The 11,011-nt window shown below is 42.0% G+C and overlaps 1 protein-coding gene across 1 annotated transcript in view; it reads right to left on the minus strand.

Annotated features, from left to right (window-relative positions):
* Nucleotides 1-8,893, minus strand: part of gli1 (GLI family zinc finger 1) — a 45,293-nt gene extending 36,400 nt beyond the window's left edge. The window contains exon 1 of the mRNA XM_058631577.1: nucleotides 8,552-8,893. The gene's annotated coding sequence lies outside the window, so the exon portion shown is untranslated. The remainder of the gene's footprint in view (nucleotides 1-8,551) is intronic.
* Between the last annotated feature and the right edge of the window lie 2,118 nt (nucleotides 8,894-11,011).

The raw sequence follows: 11,011 nt of genomic DNA on the forward strand, positions 1-11,011 counted from the left end.
GACCCTCTTTTCCTTTCTCTTGTAAATAAAGACTTAATGGTTTACAAGCCTTCCAATAACCGTAATACCTTCAGAGCGAATTAGCTCGCAAAGCAGCCAGACGCACAAGCTGGAATCACCCAAATCCGCTGGCTAGAGGGAAGAAGAAGAAGAAGAAGATGAAGAAGAAGAAGAAGAAAAGCACGTTTGTTTCTTGTATTTTTACTCCGGGGATAATGAGTGTTTTACTTTTTTAAAGTAACACATTTATTGTGATTAAAGGCTTGTTCATTCTAAAGAAACGACTACTACAACTACTTCCCTCTGGCCTCTTATTGTTGTGTGTGTGTCTGTGTGTGTGTGTGTGTGTGTGAGCACATAATGATAGTGAATCAACAGCCTCTAAAATTCAGTATTGCTCAAACTGCTGCAAACTGATTTACATGCTGCTTATGTCATCCCTCGCTGTGTGTCCGCTCCAGTGCTGCTACTGAGGCAGGACAAAACCTCCCACAGCAACTCTAGTAACAAAGAAATGGAACAACCAGGTCAGAGAGACTCACCCTCGCCCTGTGTGTTAAACTTTATATTAATGATCAGGTATTCTTTTCATATCTGACGCCACGCTGACACCGCGGGGGCTCACCGCTAACAGAAAACTGTATCGAGGCCTGCATCTCGCTGGCTGTTGAGTAGTTTTCTCTCCGCTTCATCCTAAACATCAGGGAATCTTTTTCGAAGGATCGACGTGGGCCCGATCTTTCTCATGCTGAGCAAAACAAACAGTCATAGCTGGCACGAAATACTGAGGAGCCGGAATGATGCCTTATCTGATCCAAGTCCTTGGGTTGAGACGTGGACTTGCTCTTTGGTCTTTGAGCACAAACTGCTGTACTTCTTACAGGAAATCAGTTTAAGACTGGAATGTCGTCAGACTTAATTTAAAGTGTCACTTTTCAGGGGGGAAAGTTGTAAACTGGGCACAAAAAAAATACCATCATAATATCTCTGGGTGCTCAGATAGATGATGTTGTAGCGCCACGTAACATTTCATAGCTCAAGAACAAGAAAGGCTTTATTAAAAGGAGGAAATTCTATCTAATATAACGGCATGAGGTTGCTCAATACGTGCAGTTCAGTCAGTCAGTCAGTCAGTCAGCCACGGATGAGCTGTAAATGTGTTCCAGCAGGGAAAGCCAAGCTTCAGAGTAAGGCCCGCAGTCTGCAGTCGGCAACTTTCCCCTGCTCCAGCTAGCGCACCGCCCTCCTGCAGCCCACCCAAGAAGAAGCCCATGGGCATAAATTTGAGAGCCTGACTCGCTGCGGATTTAAAACAATCTGCATCTCTCTCTCTCTCTCTCTTTTACTCACTCCTCCACATTCACTAGGAAATGTTCCTCTCATTCACTCTTTACTCTCTTTACTGCCCTTTTTTTCCGCCTTCGTACCAAATTCCACTGATAATGAGAATGGAAAGTTCTTTCTCATAGTGTGCCAGCAATATTATTTTTCTAACAGCTTAATTAGGTTTGCAAATATGCAACAAATGCAACAGAGCTTAAAATGGCCTTTTTCTTCCTCCTCCGCCACGAAGAAGACAACGGCCGAGTTCTGTTGAAGCAAAAGTGAATTTCCCCAATTGTTTGTTGCTTCGTTAGGGGGGAATGATCTTCTCCGTTACAACTTATAACAAAGACGAGTTTACTTTTAAACAGCAGTGGACCACAGGGAGCATGTGTGTAAACCGCGTTTGACGCAACACAAGAAAAATCAGTATCCGCTACCGCAAGGGAATAAAAACAAACAAAAACAAAGCATATCCAGTTTTGTGAATCATGCCGTGTAGAGGTGCTGAATTGAATCTGAATCACCAGAGAGAGTCTGTGATCAAAGCAATCTGCAAACTCAACAACATCATGCCGGATCTGCTGGAGTAAATATGAGGCTGTTTGACGGAGGGGTGATGCTACCTTTGACCCACAGCAGATTGATGTCAGCGTATCAGTGACAGCCTGGCCTGCATTTGGCTGGCGACTGTAGGAAGTCACGTGTGTCTCTGCTACGTCCATTCGAGTGGACGTACTTCCTGTGACGGGCGTCTGATCTGGTTAACGTGGCACCAGCGAGCCACGGTAGTGTCTTACTTACAGAGCAGGGAAACAAGAATAGAAGAAAAAAAAGGAAAAACGATGGTGAGAGGAGGAATAATGAGAAAGGACCAGGGAGATTTATACAGAGCTGGAAAAAAAATGTAGACGACAAGTCAGAAAAACGAGGGGCAAAGGAGGACAAAGAAATACATTTCTCTCTTTCTCTGCGGTTGTGGAAAACAACACGGTTCCTTCTACAGAAATACACAATATGACACAATGATACCAACGTGGTCTGGGTCAGCCATTGTTTAAAATGTAGGTTTTTGTGACTGTAAACCTAGAACGCATTTAATAGCTTTTACATGACTACATGAGAAAGAAAATAATTATTGTGTGCGACTAAAATCCGACTGACGTGAGACTTCCTCTGCTGTACACAACAACATGCACGTCCATGCGCTCAGTTTTCAGACACCCGAGCAGATTTATACACAAGCTTTGAGTTTACATTGACACAATGTGCCGTCTTTGACTTTTTAACTGAGCTACCACTGAATGTCAAGTCTGTGTATTAAAGGTTCAGGTTGTTCTGTGTTGTTGAAGTGTGGCTGTATGAAGCCTTGACACATTGTTAGCACTTTCACCAAAGAAAAGACTGATTTTAGCCACTTAATAAAAGATTCACCTAATAAAACCACTACACTATCTTATGTTTGCCTATTTTTCCCACCTGCTCTCTCCCCACACTAAAGTTTAATTGTGTTATTTAGTGCCTTTAGTGTTGGAATGAATCCTTTGTTCTGCTCTGAACCTGAATTGACTAAAAATGTGTTCATCCAAACCTATTTTCATATACACGTTCAGTTGTAATGGGAAAAGCTATTTTTTTTTTACCTATTGTTAAACAATAATCCTCAATTTTAAAGCTTAGACTTTTCATTGGCGCTGAAATAACAAATATCCCGCCGCACTCGCTGGTGATGAACGACACTAAACGTCAGAAACACGCGTGTAATACTGCAGGATGACTGTTCATACACCTGGCATCGTTTTCCTCATACGTTCATATTGAGATATATGTCGTATACATTAGGGGAAAAGAGCGTGGTATGTGAAACTGCAAATTACCCGAGAACATCTGCCCAAGAACCCAAGAATCTCAGGCCGTTATCTCATCTCAGATAACAAACTTGTTGTCCAGAAGCTTCATCATAAACACACGCAACCTGCCTCTGCACCCTTCTCTCTCTCTCTCTCTCTCTCTAGCTTCATGGAAGCCATGAATAATTATTCCAGCTGTAAAATGTAACAGCATATCATGTAAAATGGTGACGGGGGGGGGGTAATGTGTAGCTTCGCTGCTTCGAGCACTGAAAAAGAGAAGAAAACAAAGGAGAGGAGAAGAAACGCAGGCGGTGAACGGTGACTGTCAGACACCATGTTGTAACTGCACTGACGATGGCAGCACCCAAAAAGCGCCGTTGCCATGGCAACCTGGTGAAACAATAAACACCGCCCCCTCTTCGCTTTCTGCCCGACAGGACAGCGCGTCGTGAGTCATCAGTGGCTAAGAACACACACACACACACATTCTTACAGTAAACACAGGTTCAGAATCTTGCATTAATATAAATACTTGCATATTTAGAAACTATTCATTAATATATAGAATAAATATGTGTGCGTCTGCTTAAAACTGCAGCCGTTCAGCTGTTTTATTTTGTTTTGTTTTTTACCAAATCTCACAAAGAAACACAGACCAAGAATCCACGGTGATGCAATGGTTTCTATAAACCAGTTCTGCATGTGAATATGCAGAATTCACTTAGGCCAATCACATTTGTTACTTACGCCCCTGAACTTTGCATATTTAATGTATTTTAAAGTTAAAACAGGGTTTTGACCTCTGGACTTGAGTCTTTTTTCCTATTTTATTGCACCCTGTGTTGTATGTTGCCGTTTATTTGCATCTTTTGCTTTATCTCAAAGTTAAAACAGGGTTTCCTTTTTATTCCACCACTGTGTGGTGTTTTATTGTTGTATTTGCTTTTTAAATCAAATTTTCCTTTTATTGTGAAGCACTTTGAGCTGCAATCCTTGTATGAAAGGTGCTATAGGAATAAACTTTATTATTATTTGAGTGGGTTTCTGTTCCCTGCGGGTAAATCATCTGTGTGTGGAGCAAAAAGTTCCAAAACCCAAACGACCAAAAAATGCATCTGCTCCCAGCTTTTTAAACTGATCTGCATTCATATAATAGTGATGAGCAGCTCTAGTCCCAGGTCTGCCCTGTCTACACCGCCATTGCAGCCAGAGGCTAATTTGGCGCCGCACATCACGATACAGCGATTTATTCTGTCTGACAGATTGTAAACCAAGCTACACTCATCAGCCACGACATTAAAAAACAACAAATAATAATAAGAAGCAGCAAGTCTGTGTCTTAGTGTTCTTGCTCATCAGTGTATTTTTTTTAATTTGAACATGAATCGACATCAAGTGAAAGCATTTAAATAGCAAAATATTTCAAACAGGTGGTTTTAATGTAGCGGCGGGAAATGACTAAGTAACAGCGTGGGCTTGTTTGTGCATTTGAACACCATTCACACACTTTCACCTGGTTCCTATTAGCGGCAGTTTGATTTCTAATATCGACCACATGAAACAATAGTTAACAGTGAGCATGCCTTCCTGCTTAACACACACACACACACACACACACACACACACACACACACACTTATCAAAAACTGCCACCCTCATTCAAAGGAGGAGGAGGGACGATGGGCAACAGATCAGCTCTGCCTTTTATTGTCAGTAACAGGCTGGAACCTATATTATCAGACTTATTCCCTCGGGCAAATGCCAACACTAAAGCACCGCATTTACAGTCAAATACAACCTGCATCTCTCTTTGTGCTGCTCGCTGTTCCACACGTTACCAGACCTCTCTCTCTTATGACCCCTGGGCGATTTATGTTGGACAAATTCTCGCCTTGAACTTTTCTATTGTAACGTTTCTTTCTGTATTCCTCACCGAGGGTTTTCAATTCTTTTGTTTTTTCCTTGTTTCTTTATATTATTTTGCAGTTTTCCCTTGTGTGTACCTTGTAATAAGTATTACTTCCTGTCCTGTCTTCCCTCCTGGATTATTTTCTTAGTTTCATCTTTGCATCCTGTATTTGGGTCCCTCGATTTTGAGTGATGGCAGTAGGTTAGAATTGAGGCTCAGCTGTGGCCATGAACTCTGGAGCTTTATGAGGTTTCATTTATTTGATGTCTTGCTCTCACAGGTCCAGGTTGTATGGCCAAATCATGATAAATCAGCTCAATGTAGTTTGAAATGTCTTTATGGGAAAAGAACTATAACACGTTCAACAGAGAAACTGTATAGTAGACAATTATTATGACTAGATAATGACCAAATGAACTTTACACAGTCTAATGAAAACACAGCTGAAGAGAACCCAGTGTCACAGTGAAAATACAAGTATTACTGAGAGGTTTATTGCTAAAATAACAGCTGTAGACGGGCAACTGATTCATCAACCTAGAAACAAAAAAAAGTTGGGAGTGGGAAACTGCTTTTACAAAACATCCAACATTAGCAGGGAAAGTCTCTATCTCCTGTAAAAAAAAAGAAAAAAAGAAGAAGTCTGCTGTGCCCAGTAATGGGTGGGAAAACTCAAAGTGACCACAAACAATGATTTTCAGAATCTTTCCCATGACAACAACGTTCTCCTTTTCTATCACTTGTGCCCTTTGACTAATGCAATTCAAGTGTCTAATGCCTTTGCCCCCGTGTGTCAGCCCACTACTTAATAACAACCCCCTCCTCCCCCCCCCCTTCCTCCTCCTCCTCCTCCTCCTCCTCCTCATTTCAGCATCATTTAATGGTTTTGAGGGGAAATCATTAGCGTGATCTGGCTGCACACTCAATCAAGATTTGCATACTTAATAACTGTGGCTTTTTAGTTTGGGGACATTCGTCTTCGCTGCGACAGCGCTTGGCTCAATAACAACAAAAACAACCATGACCAGAATCAATTCACTCTGGTCAAAGCCCGCGTCAGAGAGTGACAACACACACACACACACACACACACACACACAACGTGAATGAAGCTTTGCAATACACTGAACCAAAATAACCTTCGAATACCGGAGTCTGACATGAGGAGGACGGGGTCCTCTTCGTGTGCCCTTAAGTATGTGAGGAAAACTAGGAGATAAAGAGAGAGAGGGAGAGGACTAGCAGGGGACGGAGACAGAAAAGGAGACATGTGTGTATGTGTCTATGCTGATGTGTCCTTTGGAGCGTCCCCATGTCTCTTCTCTTTTTACGGCCAAAGCCGATCAACTCTGCACTGTGAGCCTCCGCGGTTTCAGCCCGGGCCGGCACAGACAGACAGCTGCTATTAAACCCTGATTGTTTCAGGTTCACAGGGTGTGAAAGGGTCTGATTGAGGGGCTGTGATCCCAGTGAGGGTGGTCCTTCTCCCCCTCTCTCCCTCCCACTTCTGGATGGTAGGAGGAGGGTGTTGAGAAGGCGAGGGGGGGGTTACAGGCATCACGTGACACATGTTTCTTGCTGAGCAGACCAAAATGGAATCTGGTCAAAAACACACCACTTGTTGCTGCCTGCCTCTGGGTACGTGTGTGTGTGTGTGTGTGTGTGTGTGTGTCACATGACCGGTGGCGGCACGTCAGGTCATTCGTGCTAGAGAGAGCTGCCGAGGTCCTGTTCAGATGTTACCTGATTGTGATTTCAACCACAGACAGTCATCAGTCAGATTACAAGATTATCTTTCCCGGTCTCAAAGAAGAAGGAATCCCTTAAATGAATTGTATTGTGCCTGATAGAGACTTATCAGTGCTCTGATATGACCGTGATAAACCTGGTCAGTTCTCTGTTGACTCTGACGGGCTATCAGAAGACAGTTGCTTCCTGTATGATCTATTTGTTTAAGAGCATTCCCCCATTAACGAGCCTTTTGGCCTTGACGCACTTGATAAAGACCAGGGAGGGCGAGGAAGCTCCCCTGCAGAGCTTTTCACATGTGGCCAGAGGACAAGTGCACTTTCCTCTTATCAACCCTGACGAGTGTCATGTCCTCAAATCTGCAATAAAAAACATCACTTCATAAAAGTCCAGTATGTTCTGTGTTTCACTGTAATCTAACAGAATGTGTGAGGTGGCTGCAAGAGCATGTTCTTGTTCTCCTCACCTGAAAATTACAAAATCAAGTTACACTAACATGTAAAACAATCTGACTAACTCTGAAGCAATGCAATTAGCAAACTGCAAAGGCTGCAATTTATCAGTTCAACTGTGAAATTGTTAAGGGAAATTTCATCCGTGCACTAGAGTGTAGTAAAGTAAAGAATTTTAAACCAAAGCTTGACTTATAAATGAAATTTTATCGCCAAACAAAAATGCAATTTAATATTTTCTAATTTTAACATCTCTTTAAGCAACGTTATGACCTGTGACCCTTTTCCCAAGCCACAATAATCCAGTTAGAACTCCTACACATTGTGTTTTCCTCTCATGTTTTCTATTAAGACCCTCAGTGACTAACAATAACACACACACACACACACACACAAACCCTGTGGCTGTGTGAGTGTGTGACTGTGCAAATAGTGGTGAGGAAAGTTGTAGATGTGTGTGCTTAGCACTTCTCAGTGTCACTTTGGAATAAATAAGTGTTTGGCTCCTCTATTGGAACCAGTGTTGACGCTCTTTAGTCCAGGGCCACTACATGAAGACCAGCGGCCTAATCTTTGCACATTAACAGCTATACAGTCACTTCTCACTGAGACAATTAGATAATGTCCCAGATTAGAGGTTGATGAGGAAAGGAAGCCTTCACCCTGTGAAGCCTCAAGCCACTTGTTGCTGTTCCGCTGCTGTTGTTTCTGTGGGTGTCCTGACAGAAACGCACATTTGGAAAAGATATTGGCACCTCAAGTATTTCAGGTTACAAGAAACAGCTGTTCCTGGGCGGCCTTGCCACACTCATCCGTGCCAGATGATTTTAAAATGTGCTGGCAGTCAGGACCCTACAAGAAGGACTCCCCAAAGACATGCAGGCAGAGAGGTGGATGGACTATTTATGAGCGTAAAGGTTTAAACAGACAGAAGTCCATGCCTCCACATAACACTGGACACTGAGGAGGATGCCTGGTGGAGTGAGGAGAAATCTTATGCTCCATGTTGACTGTGAGTTTTGGGAGCGTGTGGAAGAAATGTGAAGTAGAGCGATCAGTTTAAATCAATGCCCCTGATGCGTAAAAGTCACGCACCATCACCGCAACAGATGACTTAAACTACTCTATTTCAATAAACACAGCCTCGTTTTATGTCCATCCTTAAAAAACAGGATTCAGAACAGTCCGAGCAACAAAGCACGACTTTGGAAGCATGCGTAAAACGTGATTTATCCGGGATTTTTCAAAGGAGCAGCAGCGCTTACCTCAGGTTGATGCGGGAGTATTCAGCATTAAAACTTTCTGACTCGATCCTCGCAGTCGTTCGGGGAAAGAGCTCAGTGGGTCCAAGGACTGTGTGAAAAGTCTGATTTTCCAGTAAAGCCTCCCCCTCTCCCCCCTTCTTCTCCGTGGCAGACGCGCTCGGATGGAGATGACTTGAGTTCTTCACAGAAACCGACACTTTGTCCTCGCTCACACTCGCTTTTCCGTGGCGTTCTTCTCCACAGTCACTCTGTGCTGACGAACGGTGACAAAATTGAACCCCATGTTCGGCAGTGGAGTCCCGCAAAGCGCCCTGGAGTTGGCTGCACAGCCAATGTGGGAATGCGCACCCCCTTCTCCTCCCTCCCCCCTCCCTCTCTTTCTCCACAGTCTGTGGACCACCCCGAAACAGGAAGTTCACTTTTTGTTTTTCTTAAAAAAAAGAAAAAAAAAAGGGGGACCACGCTGCTGCTTCAGCTATGCCTCTCTAAGTGAACGTGCCCCCACTTTATCCTCCCAAACTGATGAATCCCCTGCTTTTCGATTAAGTAAGTCAATATAAACACGTCTAGAAGCAAGTGAGTTAAATAAACACGTGTTTTCTGTTGATAAAATACTTGTGTGGACATGACTGTGTCTATATAAAGCGGGGGGTTCTATCTAGTAATTGGGATGGTGATGTATCTATTAATGTTTTTGTTTACTTTATTGGTGAAACTTAATATCAGTCACTCGAACGGACAGCGTGTGTGGCAGCAGGGCTTGTGTGTGTGTGTGTGTGTGTGTGGGGATGCTGCGGCTCAGTAAGGTCCGACACAAAACCTGGACCGGAGTAGGTCTGCGAGTCTGGACCGGGTTTTGAGCTCCAGGTCTGTAGCCCTCCTCCAGCACACAGTTTCCCAAACTTCACAAAGTTCGAGGCTCTTCAAAATTACACAAAACAAACTTCTCAGGCCCACTCCCACATTTGTACTCGGACAGGAATGTAATAATCATCAATAATTCATGCCAATGAATAATCATCAGCTTATTGTTGACCAAATTCATTCTGATTTCAATCTGGCCACAGTGAAGGTTAAAAAGTGAGCAACAAAAATGAGACATTATTATTTAAGTAACATAGCATAAAATAACATAACATAGCATAATATAATATAATATAATATAATATAATATAATATAATATAATATAATATAACATAACATAACATAGCATAATATAATATAATATAATATAATATAATATAACATAGCATAATATAATATAATATAATAAAGTATAATATAACATAGCATAACATGACACAATATAACACAATATAACAAAGCATAATATAACATAACATAGTATAACAGATTAGAGAACAGACACTAGTATTAAGGACAAATTTATTCAAGTGTGCCAAAATACATTTAATGAATTGTCAATAATAAAATATTATATTTATCATTACCTAGTTTGTGTATATTTTGTCAGAATTTAACCAAAGATTAACCATTCAGACAAACAATAATCCAGCCTCTGTGTAACTGTTGGTTTGGATTAGTTAATCTCTCTCTCTCTCTGTGTGTGCCTGGTATTCCTCAGGTTGTGGGGACCTAAATCTTTGTACACAGTCACATTATGGGGACTTGTTACATTATATTACATGTAATGTCTTCCTTATGGAGGCAATAATCAAGTCCCCGTAATGTGAATTACTACACTTTAAGATGAAGACATGTTTAAGGGTTAGGGATTCCCCAGGAAAGGAATGTAAGTCAATGTAATGTCCTCTGAAGTCATGCAAACCTCTGTGTGTGTGTGTGTGTGTGTGTGTGTGTGTGTGTATGTGTGTGTGTGTGTGGTGTGTGTGAGGTCACTGTAGGGAGAGCACAGGTCCAGTTACTGAGGTTAAGGATGGATGGAGCTCAATTTAGCTGCTTCAGTTTCACTCACCCTCTGTCCCGCTGTCGTGACTTTCTGTGACACTGAAGTTGAACATTGTTGATAACTTATTTTATTAGTGACAACTGTATTTTTCTCACTCTAAGGAGTCAAAACATTTGGGTCTTTCAGCTCCGTTGCCAGCAGTGAAGATAATAACAGACACAGTCTTTCTAAAATGTGTTTTCTTCACACATTTCACTTGTGCTTTTGTTGTCTCTATAGTCCCAATGGTGACATGATGCCTGGATCCATTTCTTTCTTACATGTTTTGCTCATGTTGCACATGGTTGGTCAAACCATGGCGGATTAATACTTCATGATAATCTACTGTGTTATGAAATTAAATAGCTTATCCCCAGTTTTTATTTCCATATAAAATGTTTCTCCAGGCTGGGCTTAGTTCTGGTTGAAGATGACTTTTGGCTATTGATATTATAAAAGGTTAAAGTAGAGTTGACTGCAGCTACCATACGCTGAATAACCGTGGTGAGAAGTGTGTTGCAGTCGCCATCATTCAAACAAACATCCTTGA

The sequence above is a fragment of the Solea solea genome, chromosome 6, assembly GCF_958295425.1.
Source record: "Solea solea chromosome 6, fSolSol10.1, whole genome shotgun sequence".
Classification (NCBI taxonomy): domain Eukaryota; kingdom Metazoa; phylum Chordata; class Actinopteri; order Pleuronectiformes; family Soleidae; genus Solea; species Solea solea.